Source organism: Electrona antarctica, assembly GCF_951216825.1.
Source record: "Electrona antarctica genome assembly, chromosome: 11".
In the NCBI taxonomy this organism is placed as follows: Eukaryota; Metazoa; Chordata; class Actinopteri; order Myctophiformes; family Myctophidae; genus Electrona; species Electrona antarctica.
In genome coordinates, this window is record NC_136792.1 from 20571084 (window position 1) to 20587035 (window position 15952).

At 42.7% G+C, this 15952-nt stretch overlaps 1 protein-coding gene and 1 long non-coding RNA gene across 2 annotated transcripts in view; both read left to right on the top strand.

Annotated features, from left to right (window-relative positions):
- The window catches only part of LOC306931871, an 18840-nt gene extending 7050 nt beyond the window's left edge, over positions 1-11790 (top strand). The window contains exons 3-4 of the long non-coding RNA XR_013791079.1: positions 10506-11199; positions 11234-11790. This is a non-coding gene — a long non-coding RNA (uncharacterized lncRNA). The remainder of the gene's footprint in view (positions 1-10505; positions 11200-11233) is intronic.
- abhd15a (abhydrolase domain containing 15a) overlaps positions 1-15952 on the top strand; it is a 374815-nt gene that overhangs the window by 67783 nt on the left and 291080 nt on the right. The gene's annotated exons all lie outside the window — the stretch shown is intronic.

The following is a 15952-nucleotide window of genomic DNA, read 5'->3' on the forward strand; positions in this document are numbered from 1 at the left end:
TAGATATATTTGATAAGAAGAGAAGAGAAAAAGGGTGTGAGTGTGTGCGACTGTGCGTGACAAGCGTGCATTTTACATCCTGCTTCTTCCTTGTGTGTGTGTGTGTGTGTGTGTGTGTGTGTGTGTGTGTGTGTGTGTGTGTGTGTGTGTGTGTGTGTGTGTGTGTGTGTGTGTGTGTGTGCGTGTGTGTGTGTGCGTGTGTGCGTGATGAATGGGCCTCTTCCACCATTAGTAGCCTGGATGTGTGTTGCTGTCTCTTGTTCTTCCTTTGACAATTCGTTCTGAGGGCGTGCTAGCATCTTGCGTTTCGACCCCGCAAATGCGCCCATGCTTCCATCCATCCATCTTGATGTGCAAGCTGAGCTAGATAGGAAAGAGCGAGAAGTGTGTGTGTGTGTGTGTGTGTGTCCTTTTCACACACTAAGGGCTCCGTTTTCGTCGCCGCCATGACGCGGGCCGCAAGTCAGCCGCTGCCCGAAAATTATGAGTATAGGAGCTTGCTCTGTCCCTTAATGGTATTTTGGTCCAGCGTCACCCGCTATCTATTATTCCGACACCGGTATTTGCGCCTAGAGGTGTGGTCATGGGCATGTTGGCACGCTTTCCCCTAAATTGCTATTTTGGTCACACACATTTGGGAAGGCGCATAGTGGAGTTTAAAAGCACCCGTAATGCCGTAATTACAAATTAGTTTGGTATAGCGGCGCGCCTGCAATGGAGATGTCCATGGAGTCATCTCTCTCCTTATTCTCCTACGCATCTCTTTGTAATTTTACTATAATCAGCAGAAGTGAGTGCACTTCCTTGTGTCCATTGTGTTTATATAATTGTATAGTCAAAGAAGTTGGCTTGTGCCAGGCATTGTGTGGCGTGCGTGATTCCATTTGCTCGTTCAGTTTCATCATCCCATAGTGCAGCAATCCGATTTGCCGAACTTTCCTTTTCGCTTGATACAGTTCCGTAGAGACGGCCTACGCGCACAATCTATATACCAAATGAAAGTCTGAATTTCATAGTTTACATTTACATTTAAAAAATGTGTGAGATCTGAGCGAGTTGTGACTCAATGAAAATATGTGTTCTTGGCTCTGTGCGGGGTGGGAAAGCACAAGTGAGACTTCAAGGCAGCAACACATCACTCTTCCATGGGCTATAGACCATAAGGCTATGAAACAATATAAAACTGGGTATAACGGGCAACGGATAAGGGATCTCTTAAAGGCAATGGCATGTGGCACGGTGATTGGTTTAATTATTGTAACGTCCAAACCACACCTATGCATAATGTAAGGTGTTTTAGGGATTTAGACAGGTAACCAAAATACCAACTTTAGTGGGGGAACACCCCTTCCCCACTGCTAAATCCCCAAATAGTGTATTTAGAATGCTCAAACAAAAATGAGCTCCCTAAACTTCTTTGCCTTTTTTTTACTATTTTGAAAAACATTTTTGAATAGTTCAACTAGCCGATCTACATGAGCTTGTAGATTGGCTATTTTAAGTAAAATAATCAAAAAAGGCAAAGACGTTTAGGGATAAGGGGTTTAGCATCGACGGAAATAGAACGCTATTAAGTCTGTGGAGTGTGTGGAAAGGGAGACAGGCTGAAGGAAGAACCATAATGGTACTGTATGTGCTACCGTTTCTCAGTATTATTCACTGCTGGTCTGAGATCAGCTCATATGATTAAATCCATGACATTTCCTCTAGCATGGAAGCCATGTCCTACTTTCTGACTTTCAATTATTCTACTCCCCCCCCCTCCCCCTCTCTCTCTGTCATTACACAGCTCGTGTGTGTGTGTGTGTGTGTGTGTGTGTGTGTGTGTGTGTGTGTGTGTGTGTGTGTGTGTGTGTGTGTGTGTGTGTGTGTGTGTGTGTGTGTGTGTGTGTGTACATAGGAGAGCAAGGGAGAGAGAGCTTGATGCCCAGTGACCTTTAGCGCTTGCCAGTAGACAGGCATCAAAAGACAGGCAGATAAACACACACAAACAAACACGCACACATGCGAGTGCGCACGCACACGCACGAACAGGCTGAAGTGTGCTGCGTCATTGTCTGTTCTGTGTGGTGGGAACATTAGGACCAGGATGTGGATGTCTGCTGCTCACTCTGTGATGTCACTAAGCCGGATACATCTCCACACAAACGCACGCACGCACGCACACACACGCACGCACGCACGCACGCACGCACGCACGCACGCACGCACGCACGCACGCACGCACGCACGCGTACACACACACACACACACACACAGTACCGCACCATATACTAGCTTGGCACCAGGTGTTTGGTCTAAATTAAAAGCCTGTCAGACTTTACTGGATGCTTTATTTCCTTTTTCTCACCCCACCTGCTGACTTTCTGCTTAATGACATCACTTCTCTCTCAGGTATATCTGTGTACTAACAGGCCAAACACGCTGGATCAAAGGGAGGTGTGTGTGTGTGTGTGTGTGTGTGTGTGTGTGTGTGTGTGTGTGTGTGTGTGTGTGTGTGTGTGTGTGTGTGTGTGTGTGTGTGTGTGTGTGTCTACATGGCTGCTAACATTGGTAATTGCTGTCAGATTGTTGTAGTCAGAGGTGGTTTTGTACAACAGATGGGAAACGCATTGTGTATGCGTGCGTGTGCGCTCGTGAACACACACACACACACACACACACACACACACACACACACACACACACACACACACACACACACACACACACTGTGTGTCAGAAGCTATGCATGCATAATTACATATTCATGATATTGGATATTAATAATTGACTGGTTGGCATTGCACTCTGTCTGACAGTCATGGATTGTGTGTGTGATTTTCAACAGAAAAACCGAATGACATATAAACCGGTGACCACTCCACCACCAGATTCATGACATATAAACCTGTGACCACTCCACCACCAGATTCATGACATATAAACCTGTGACCACTCCACCACCAGATTCATGACATATAAACCTGTGACCACTCCACCACCAGATTCATGACATATAAACCTGTGACCACTCCACCACCAGATTCATGACATATAAACCTGTGACCCCTCCACCACCAGATTCGTCACCATCGACTACATTCTTTATAGCCGCTGCTGGCTATTAGCCATGTCTTTTTAAAGGAAGATCTCACCATTTCCTGCAGGTGGCCATGATTACAATGGAACATTTCTTTCTAGAGATTGACTATGCAAGCATGCTTGATATAACCTCCTTAGAGATTCTTGTCTTAAAGCCCTCTTCAGGACAGCACTCAGCATCATGGGACTGACTGAGATTTGTAGCCTAAACTTACAACAGTAATGGATGCGTTTCTGCTTCTTGAACATACAGTAGATGTCATTGAGGATACACAATATAGATGCTTCAATGGCACTCATGCATACACGCACACACACACACGCACGAACGCACACATGTGCGCGTGCGCACACACACGCACACGCACACATACACACGCGAGTGTGCAAACAGCCTTTTCCTCTGAAAACTGGGTGTGTCTTTTTTCCTGCCTCCCTCCATGCATGTGTGCACACATTAGCTCTCACACACAGGCATCGCCATGCGTAGCCTCTCTGTGAAGCCTTCATGCTCCATTAATGCATGCACAGATGCATCACACCCACTCCATGTCTTGGCCAACGTCAAACCCAGCAACGTGAATGGCGGAGTGATAGCTCTAGCATCACCCTTCACTAGCTTTCCACATCAAACTGTAGCCTACTTACTACCTACGTACATATGTGCGTGCGTGCGTGAGTGTGTGTGTGTGTGCGTGTCTGTACATACATTCATATGTGTGCACATTTGCCTCTTGCCTCTCTGGCGGTTGAACATCCAGTCCCTTCATTCTCACTAACCCCATGGTAGGTAGAAGGAGAAATGCGCAGTCTAATATATTGATCTGCTGTTGACTTGAAAGCAATTTATAATGGCCTCAAGGGGTGTGGTGGAGGTGTGGGGTGGAGGGAGGGGATTATTTATTAATGGTGTGTGTGTGTGTGTGTGTGTGTGTGTGTGTGTGTGTGTGTGTGTGTGTGTGTGTGTGTGTGTGTGTGTGTGTGTGTGTGCGTGCGTGCGTGCGTGCGTGCGTGCGTGCGTGCGTGCGTGCGTGCGTGCGTGCGTGCGTGCGTGCGTGCGTGCGTGCGTGCGTGCGTGCGTGCGTGCGTGCGTGCGTGCGTGCGTGCGTGCGTGCGTGCGTGCGTGCGTGCGTGCGTGCGTGCGTGCGTGCGTGCGGAGTACACTATAACATTAATGTGTGTTCTATATCTTAAAAGCAGTTAAGGTTCAATGTGTCTATAGAAGAACCTACGCACACTAACAGTGTGATGAGAGAAGTGATGTAAATGGCCACAGACCTTTTATTAATTTGGGTCACATGCAACTATTTTCCTCTTTGAATTGGACTGGGGCAAGCTGTAAATCAGACCTTTGAGCTTCACATTATGTCACAAAAATGTCTCTCTGCTACAGGCTTCTGTATTGATTAGTGATTTGCTACAGTAGACTGTATGAATGAAAACAACAGTGACCTCACTGCCATGCCAAAGCCAGTGAATGAAGACAAGCTACCATGCACAGCTTGGTAGAATGACAGTCGAACATCACTTCCCAACACCCATACTGATGGCGTTTGGACCATGAAGGGTGAACAACGAATGAAAACCAGGGAAGGGCTCAAATTAAGATAAAAAGCCTAAAACGATATTGATATTGAATCAAGTTGTACATCATTCATGCACTGATATAGTGATGCATGTGTTTGACCTTTAGTCACTGTCAGTGCCTGACGTCAGAGGTTCATTGTTTATGTGATCACTGAGTAGTAGTCTTCTAAAGCTGGATGCATACTCCACTTTTAGGTGGTGAGTCGCTTATCACCGTGGATTCAGTGATGTCATGTTGTAGTTTTCCCAACCACCACAGTATGCGTGGCCGTGGGCCTTAAGACGTTTTTAATTTGACATTTTTATTTATTTAACCCTTATTCAACTCAAATCAATATCAATATATCAATCAATGTCCAAGTCCATACTGATTTCACGTAGGCTACAGTAACATTCACATCTCAGTTTATCCGTTTTTAGAACATCTTTGGGGACAGAGCCCTCTATGTGTTGTCAGTCAGACTGCAGATGGACTGAGAGACTCTTCAGATATCTTCCCAAATCTCACGAGAGTGTGTTGCTGGGATAAAGAAAGGTTGATAACAAAGTAGATTTTCTCCTGATTTGTCTTGCTAAAAAAAAGCCATTTTAGTAAGAACATCTTGGAAATAGTGTGTGCCTTGTGATGATTGGGTCCAGTATTTAGTTCAGTAACCACGAGGCTAAAGAATGGTTCAGAAGCTGACTGTGTTCACGTTCATTCTCCCATTGGAAATGAATAGACTCCAACATTCTTCCGGTCTCCTAATAATGTATCCGCCCACTTCACACAGATATAGGAAGTAAACTGGAGGTTGCATATATCGCTTTTCAATCTCGGCTAGTACTCATGCAGAGAAACCATTTCTATCAGCCTGTTGCTCAGGCTGGCTGTAATTGTCCTGTGAAGCGTCAGCTCTGTGTAATAAATCACTGCATGGGTACACCGTGTTCTTCTCCTGAGATGGACGTGCGTGTGTGTGTGTGTGTGTGTGTGTGTGTGTGTGTGTGTGTGTGTGTGTGTGTGTGTGTGTGTGTGTGCAATGCATGCTTAAAGATGAAGTGCCGTGATCTTTGTATATACTTTTTCTTTTTTGTATGTGTCTATGGAGGTAACATTACTCTACAGACCCTCAGGTGTGGTTAGAATATTCAAATATAGGATCTTGTTTGGAGTTCATAGATTGTTATTTTATTGTCATGCTCCCATCAAGAGTTTTATTCCGTGGTCACTGGCATTTCCCTTAAAGGGTTAGTTCAGATTTGTGAGGGGCGCTAGCTCCTCCTATATTACACAAATATTAAATTCCCATTGACAATAAATGGAGAATTTACGTCATATGTGGACGAGCAAATGGTATTTTTGTCCTACGCAAATCGACATGTTATGTCATGATGATGTACGATGATAAGAGTGGCCCTCACTTCACACGGGTGTGATTTTTGGAGCTGTAGGCAATACTTGCCATTAAAATAGTGGTTGCAAAAGTATGACCTCGACTACACAGACGACATCATCCTAATCTCAGATACTGTAGAGAAAGGAAGGGAGCTACTACTGGCAGTAGAAATGGAGTGCAGGAAGATCGGCCTCAAACTCAATGCCAAGAAAACAAAGGTAATGACAGTTAACACAGAGGACAAAACCATTGCCACTGCAGATGAGCCAGTCGTGGACTTCAAATACCTTGGGGCCTGGACTGCTTCAACTTAACAGGAATGAAGGTTCGGAGAGCACTAGCCTGTTATGCCTTGCATGGGATGAGGAGAGCGTGGAAATCAGACATGGGAGAAGACCTTAAGAGCCAGAGGTGGCTGTTCATAGCTACTGTGGAGTCATTACTGCTGTATGGGGCTGAGACATGGACCATCACAGCACAACAGGAAAGAGCCCTGTCTACACAAGTCTACACACGAATGGTACGAATGGCAGTAGGTGTCACATGGCATCAGAAAAGTCAGAGAGAGAAGGATGATCCAGGAGGGGAAAGACGCGCACCACCTACGTAGACGCACTGTGGTGCGACATCTTAGCTAACAACACTGTAGAGCTCAAGAACCTGATGTTAGAGAGGAAAGTGTGGAGGGCAGCGATACAGGAGTCCCGAGTTGGTGTTGGCTAGACTTTAACCCTTTAAGTGGTGTTGAACTTTGACCTGTGTTCGTGGCCCCTGGCTTCTATGCATTTTCGTTGTCACCATATTTTCCTGCTCTCTCTCTGTCTCTGTGTAACTGTAATCCAGTCTTCCACTCTTTGCCAGTTTCCCTCACATGCTGTTGTGTGCCACAATATCTGTGTTTCCTAACAAAGACCAAGTCATCAGGTGCGTCTTTATGAAACTCAGTGAGCACAGAGGAGACGCCTTTCCCCATGGTCTTTTCTCCAATATTACATCGCTCTTCAATTTAAGATCTAGACTGTATACAGCTTATTAATAATTCTTGTACTAAAACTACTCTCAGTGGAATGTGTGTGTGTGTGTGTGTGTGTGTGCGTGCGTGCGTGCGTGCGTGCGTGTGTGTGTGTGTGGCTTCACAGTCCAGAGTTTTCCAGTGTTGCTCAAAGCTGCGTGGGGTTCGCCGGGTTTCAAGGGGTTGCTGAGTTCGCCCTGCCGCTCAGAACCAGCCTGCCCAAAGTCCTGTCCTTGAACTGTGAAAGAATATGCTGCTAGCGAGAGGCTTTTCAGACTGACTGACTTAAATAGTTGAGGATAGTCCAGCTGAATGAGAGCCAGGCAAGACAAATCCTTGGTTAGGCTAGAGTGTCTCACGAGTGTCCAACTGTAAAATGTGTTCATTTAACTCTGAGTGTACAAATGTAACCAAATAGAGCCTTATAGGTCAATTTGGTTACATTTGTCAGAGTTACAAATCAATAACTTATGTAAAATATAACAATTAACTTGGATTTTACTGTGTATTCCTCAATAACGACCTAAAGGTATAGGAAATATTATGAAATGAAGTGATTGCACGGTTTGTACTTTACTATTTTTCTGGGATTTCATGTAATATGCCAAACTGATTTTTTTTGCGTGCCAATCTTTTGACAAATTGGTACGAACATCCGTTATTGTTTCGTTTTTGTCAATTTGCCCCAAAATGAAACACGAAAATACTTGCCGGTGTTGGCGAGGCAGTCCAGTCCCAAAGGGAGCGGAAGTGTTTAAATTGAAAGGAAAATTCTTTCATTCAGCCCTGTATAGCTGCCCCACAGGATGAGAGCTGTTTTCTATCAAGACTTCCAGGCTGTAGCCAGAAGCCAAGCTATCTCACTAGCAATGCTTTCTGTATTTAATTATAGCAAGAGCAGCAAGAATGCTAACACAGTAGGCATAGGCAGCTGATAGCCTATGTGAGGAAACATGCAATTAGGTAGAGTCGGTATTCAAATGCTTTCAGGCAACACTATTGTCATGCAAGCAGATATACCGGCAATTTTCCAGCGATGTTTAATTTAGGTATATAATATTCTAATTCTTATTTACGTGTCTGTTCCTTTCTCCCTCTCTCCCTCCCTCTCCTCTTTCTACAGGTCTCACCGTAAACCCAAAGGGAGAACATGAAGACGTGAGTGTGTGTGCACAGGTGTAAAGTTGGGTGCTTACTGGCTGACCTGCAGCAGTTCTTCACTGGCAAGCTTTATGTCCTCACGTACTAACTAAAGCTGCCAGCTGAAGAACTGTTGTGGTTGGCTCTTTCCTGCACCGAACATCGATACCCAGCTCAACTGCGTGTGTGTGTGTGTGTGTGTGTGTGTGTGTGTGTGTGTGTGTGTGTGTGTGTGTGTGTGTGTGTGTGTGTGTGTGAAGGCTAGCGCCCATATATTACATAATATAGAATATTGATATATTTTCCGCAGTATCATTTAAATATTGATGTGTTAAATATTATGTGTGCATTTATATATATATATATATATATATATATATATATATATATATATGCAAGTTAGCATGTGGATCTGCTATTTGTTGCTACTGTTTTGGATATGCAAGGTTTCCGCTCGACATCGATACAGAATGGGGCAGTGAAGAAACCTGTTACTTATGCAGTACGTTCATGTGTTGAAACTCCCTCCATGACACCTACTGTAGCATGTAACAAATACAAATACATCTTGGGCCTGGGAACCTTGTGATCTCTATAATGCAGTCATTGATTTCCTTTTATATTTAAAGATTTGTTCATGTTAGTCATTTGAGCTCATTTGTCACATCACTTGTTTATGGTATAATTGTATTGTATAAGTAAACTGAATGCTGTGAAATATTTCCAAGATAAATAGTTTTATACATTTAAACCCTTTATATTTAGTAACAAATACTTAATTGGACAGGGTCTGCTCTACACTTGGACCATCTTTTCTTCCCCTGTACACCAAATAGCCAATCTACAGGCTAGCCATCCGTTGTGAGCTTGTAGATCTGCTATTTTCGGCAAATGTTCTCCAGAATAGGGAAGCTACAGTTCAAATGGTTAATACAATGGATGGATGGACTAACCAGGTTAACATTTTTTTTGTTGGTAGCAAGAGTGGATGTTCTGGTGGTGAATACAGACTGACACCCTCTGCTTCTGAAATGAGTTTCTTTACTTATCTGTGCCTCCACACACACATAGTACATTCCCACCACAGTCATCTGCCCTTGACCCTATAGAAGGCCATGAATCTCATTTCAAGAGCAAGGGCGGTGCCCAGAACAGGATATGAAATGAACGTATCCCTTTAAAAGCTGCCAGCCAGACTCCACCATCAAAGGGAGCGAATGTTCTAGACTCTAGCCTTAGCAAAACCAGATGCAACATGCTCCCCTCAGCGTGCGTGTGCACTTTCTTGCTTTCTCACTCTATTTCCTCAATCTCTTACTCGTGCTTTAGATGGGACCCAGAGATCCCAGCCGGACCTTCCTCTTATCTCAGCCTTTAGTGGTCTGCTGGCATGGTCTGGTTCTTAACCCTCTCTCTGTGTCACAATCTCCTTATCGTCTTGTCTTGTCTAGTTCTTTTAACCCCTCTACTTACCATAAGCTTGGCGGACCTCTTATTCAAGACCTGTGACATACATAGACCTTTACTGATCGCCGTGGGGAAATTCAGGTGTCTTAGCAGCACCGCAGTAAGGATGAAAAACAGGACAGATGCAGGTAAGAGTAGAGAGGTACAACTAAGTAACTAAATATGTAATAAGGTCAAGAACAATAGAAAAATATACATTTGACAATACAAAATATTACATAATTAATAAAAAAAGAATATAGCCAAGTATAATGTACAATTATCACCAATGATGGTATAGTGCTAAAACACAAATCTTCAAATGAATGCATATAACAGTGGATAAGAGGCTGATACAAACACAGGCAATACAATGTAGTGTTAATTTCACTATGACAGTCAATGAGTGAAATGAACAGCAGATGTGCGTTGAGACAGACCACCTGAGATGATTATGTAGATCATGGCCATTTCAACTAGAACACTTGTCAGTGCCATGAGATCATGTTGTGCCATATAGCATTACCCACCAGGCCGGGTCTTGATCCATTGTGTGGGTCTGTTTGTATCAGGACACTGATCAAGGTTGTCTGCTTGATCCGCTCCAAGGCAATCGGCCTGCAAGTGCATTAAGAGATTGGGGGAGGGACAGTGAGATTTGACTTAAAGACAGACACTTAAGCTAGCTCCACCTGACTGAACTGCATGTGTCAGGTGTCTGCTTGCTGTTGCTACTGCTGTGTGTGTGTGTGTGTGTGTGTGTGTGTGTGTGTGTGTGTGTGTGTGTGTGTGTGTGTGCTTGTGTCCATCTTTTAAATTATTTTAAGGTAAGCCATGCCCTGTCCCACAAACACCAGCTTGCACCAGTAGCAGATGCTGTACCAGCTGTGGAGAAGAAAAAAGGATACTAACTGCTGGGAGATATATAAGGCATAGACAAGACAACTATCAAAGAAACAAGACTGAATTCTCATGGGGGGGAAAATAACATGTAATGGCTTTTTTGTGGTTATTTTACCTCTGTTTTATAGTTTATTCTTATTTTGCGGCACGTCTGGTCTTCAACCTCCCGACATTATCACATGTCACCCCCCTTTGCGTTCTCTTCACTGTTCTTCCAGTTGCAACTGCACCCAATTCAAAACACGGGTGATGAGCTACAACGCAAATAACGGACGGTATGCCTTACCTTAAGGACATGATCCAATCCCTCACCCCATACCGCACACTTATATCAGCTATGTTTGTCCCTTCCCTGAAACACCCTGGCCAAAGCTCCAAAGCCTCTCCACCAGGGCTGCAGACTCACTCCCCATTTTCCGCAGCAGTCTGGAAATTCACCTCTTCAGACTCCACCTCACCCCCATACTCTTCATTCCTTGCATCCCTTCTTGTCATTTCATTATCACTGTATATGAATTTTTATTGATACATAGATGCTAGTTATATTATATGATGTATGCTGGTTATCTGTTCACATGCAGTTGGCCTATGTTAGTTAAATAAACAACAAATGCTAAGGATGTCGTTTAGTCGTTTTATGTTTACCTGGTGTAGTTATTTTGTAGTTTGTACCACTTAAAAGACAACATCTTTGCACTTTATACTTTCCCATTTAACATGTTTGTTGACTAGGGGTTCATGCCTATAATCTAGCTGCTCTTTCACGTTGTATGTCGCTAAACAGAAGTTGTTAAATTGTTATGTCCTGTACATTGTTCATGTGCTTTGTAACTGTATTTAAAAATGCTAGCATTACAGCATTATATGAATGGCTGTTGGCATAGTGAAATAAGGCATTTGTTAGGAACTTAGACTACATTAGGCTACTTGAATATATGTGGGCGGAAGCAAGGATTACTGTGACAACAAGCAATGTGTTAACTTTTAATGATTCATTCATCCATGGTTAATACATTTCCCAGGATTCTGTGTGTTCATTCTCTGTTTATGATCAGTGAGCATGTATATCAACATAATAGCTTCTCAGCTTGGTTCACACAACCTCTAAAATGGATGCTGAAACATGTTTCATGTCTTTAGTGTCAGAGATTTATGTTTTAAGTTTATTTTACTGAATATTGGAGTGAGACCAGAACCTACACAATATTTATTATCTCAGAAGAATAAAATTGTTATCAAGATCGAATATTACTATATTAGTCCGGTAGCGGACAGGCTTCTTTTGTTTAAAGTAGGAAATGTATAGTCTTTTTTTATTGGCCTAAAATATTGTCTATATACATTCATAAATCCACTTGCTGACCGGCTGTCAATATTGGACAATTTTTTTAATAGGGGTTTCTTGTGACCCTACTATTAACATCCTATGGCAGGCAAAATTGTCAAAAATGTCAAACTTCCCTTATGCTTTAAGTAGCATGTGCCACGTCAAACTAGGGGGTTTTCATGATTCTGAATCCATTCCAAGCATTAGTTTTGCACAAAAAACACACCTTGGGCTAAAAACGGCCATAGATGTCATGACAAATGTGATAAGGACAGCACATTTTGGGCACATCTGGGCAAGTGGCTATGGCTGTTTTTGAGTGGTGTAAACCACTCCAACAACTGGCTTTGTTAGTTTACGTGTCCACGTGTTTGTTCGTACCAAAAAAATGAGCATGGTTGCTATGGTCACCCAGTTCACACGGGTGTGATTTCATTACGTCAGACCACAGCTGATCAGGCTATATAATATACCTTACACCACTCAGTTCACACGGGTGTGTTTCTTAGCCCAAGGAGTGTATTTTGTACAAAACTAATGCTTGTAATGGATTCAGAATCACGAAAACCCCCTAGTTTGACATGCTACTTAAAGCAAAAGGAAAGTTTGAAAATGTTGACATTTTTGCCTGCCATAGGTTAATGGTAGGGTCACAAGAAACCCCTATAATACTGACAGCCGGCCAGCAAGTGGATTCAAGAATGTATGTATATAGACAATATTTTAGGCGAATAAAAAAAGACTATATACCAAATTTTCCACCCGTCCACCTCGGCTGCCGGACTATATGGTCTGAAAACACAAATACCTCAAATGATCAAATCACTTCCCTAACCATCATGTGAACGACGGGGGAATTGACCCTGGTCGACGTGAGAGCAATCAGCCACATAATCAGTGGTAGAAGAAGTATACTCAGATATTTTACTTAAGAAAAACTACATTACAACAATATGAAAATAGTCTGTATTCAAAAGTACATAATGGCATCAAAATAAAGCACCAAAATGAAAAGTGCTCATAAGATTTAACTTATTATTATTTTTAGGTTTTCTGAGCTCAAATACACCAAAAAAAACCTGAACTTTTAACATTCAATAGATTGTAGTCTGGGGTTTTCTGGCTCAAGCAAGTGCTCTGATTTGGCTGTGGACTGTGAGGTAAGAGTCCACACATCCCATAACAATTTGCCAGCAGATGTCACTGTATGGGGGATTTTGCCTGTTTTCATTGCAACGCAAAAGGCTTCAGAGCACAGAGAAAACCCCAGATCACAGAAAATCCACTGAATGTTCAAAGTTCAGGTTGTGTGGGTGTAATTGAGGTTATGAAACGAAACGAAAAATAAAAAATAAATGAAAATGAAACCTTTAAAAGTAACTTCAAAATAATAATACTTGGAGTAAGAAGTACAATAATATTATTTGCCTCTGCCATCAGTGCCATGTAGTGGAGTAGAAGTATCAAGTATCACATTTTTAAATACTCAAGTAAAGTAAAAGTACCTCAATACAGTACTTGAGTAAATGTAATTAGTTACTTCCCACCACTGCACATGATGTACTGTATACATACAGACTAGTCTTTGCAGCTCCAAGTTAATAGACTTAGTCCTGTTGCAGACATATACTGCAACATAAAGAATAATCTGCTTAAGGTGTGAGCTGCTGTGTTCAGTAATAGCATGCCCTTACTCAGGGAGTTTATTTTCTTAGTCTCCAGAAGTATGTTTAGTACTCTGTCCGTCCGTGTGTCCGTACGTCTGTGGACAGTTAATCTCTGGCACCGTTGCTTTGATTACAGCCACACAGTCCACACACGGATGCAGAGCTGAACCTCTGCCCCAAAAGTTTAATCTGGGCCTGTTATAGCGCCACCAGGAGTGCTCCGTTTTGAACAAAATGCCGCAAATCATGAACACATTGTGTGATTTCCGTGAAACTTGGCACACACATTCCCACAAGGACGAGGAAGAAATGTCACTTGAACATTTTCAAATCAGCTTGAAGATGAGTTAGCCTTTATCCACTGGTGGGGTCTGGGGACCCCAGGTATCCTGGAGGGGGTTCCAGGGAGTCCCCAGCTAAATGATTGTTAGGAAACCCATATAACCTTTCCGATGTGTAACTCTGAGACCATTACATCCATCTTTGTTTACATCTCTCGCAGTCTGACTGGAGTCTCACACTACCAAGTCTGTTCCGCGCTCCGGACACTTTAAGGCCTGCCCTTCCACATCTGATACTTCACATGTACAGACCATAGATATTAAAAAAATATAGATGCCTCATTGGCCGCTGCAGTTCGTTGGAGAGACCTGTCTCCAACGGGTGGAGGAAGTCAAGCGGAATCTTGGAAGGCAAGTGCTGCTGGGAAAGAGGGATTGGCCTATCGAACGTCCCCTTCCGCTCTTCCGTTTTGCTTCCGCTATGCTTCGCAAGGAATCTCGGGAATTGCCAATACAATCCAATCATGCATCGCCATTACCTCCCATTGCCTCCATGTTGCCTTGGAGGCAATGGGAGAGGTGTTTAGATACAGACGCCTCAGAGCCGGAAGAGGTGTCTACCTTTATACAGTAAGTCTATGGTACAGACAGAAGAGGTGTCTACCTATATACAGTATGTCTATGGTACAGACAGAAGAGGTGTCTACCTTTATACAGTAAGTCTATGGTACAGACAGAAGAGGTGTCTACCTATATACAGTATGTCTATGGTACAGACAGAAGAGGTGTCTACCTTGTACAGTATGTCTATGGTACAGACAGAAGAGGTGTCTACCTTTATACAGTATGTCTATGGTACAGACAGAAGAGGTGTCTACCTTGTACAGTATGTCTATGGTACAGACAGAAGGTGTCTACCTTTATACAGTATGTCTATGGTACAGACAGAAGAGGTGTCTACCTTTATACAGTATGTCTATGGTACAGACAGAAGGTGTCTACCTTTATACAGTATGTCTATGGTACAGACAGAAGAGGTGTCTACCTTGTACAGTATGTCTATGGTACAGACAAGGTGTCTACCTTTATACAGTATGTGGTACAGACAGGTGTCTACCTTTATACAGTATGTCTATGGTACAGACAGGTGTCTACCTTTATACAGTATGTCTATGGTACAGACAGAAGGTGTCTACCTTTATACAGTATGTCTATGGTAGACAGAAGGTGTCTACCTTTATACAGTATGTCTATGGTACAGACAGAAGGTGTCTACCTTTATACAGTACGTCTATGGTACAGACAGGTGTCTACCTTTACAGTATGTCTATGGTTCAGACAGAAGAGGTGTCTACCTTTATACAGTATGTATATGGTACAGACAGAAGGTGTCTACCTTTATACAGAATGTCTATGGTACAGACAGAAGGTGTCTACCTTTATACAGTATGTCTATGGTAGACAGAAGGTGTCTACCTTTATACAGTATGTCTATGGTACAGACAGGTGTCTACCTTTATACAGTATGTCTATGGTACAGACAAGAAGAGGTGTCTACCTTTATACAGTATGTCTATGGTACAGACAGAAGAGGCGTCTACCTTTATACAGTATGTCTATGGTCTATGTCTATGGACAAGTGCGCATCATTTCCATATCCGCTATATAGAGTCTAGCTCAGCCTACAAAGCAACTTGATCCCAAACAAGTCTACCATTATAAATACACACTCAAGCCCATAATGTTGTTTTTCATGGTTTGACAATAAAAAAAAGACGAGAGAAATAATGAAAACCATGAAAAACGACATACTGTAGTATGTCGTTTTTCATGGTTTGACGACTGACGTTTTTCATGGTTTTACTTTTCGATCATAAAACAATATGAAAACCATACTATAGTAGGTCGTTTTTCATGATTTCAGTTCCTCAGTTAATTATGCGAGTTGAAGGACTGAATATTCTGTCTGGCTGTTATTTTCTTCAACCCAGCTTGGATTGTGGAACACCAAGATCTATTGACAGGCTTTAGAAACTGTCATCAGAGTCCCAAGATTTGATTTGTCATTGTCATTAAATACATTGTTGGTGGAACACATCCAGGCTGTATCTATTGATTTCATGATT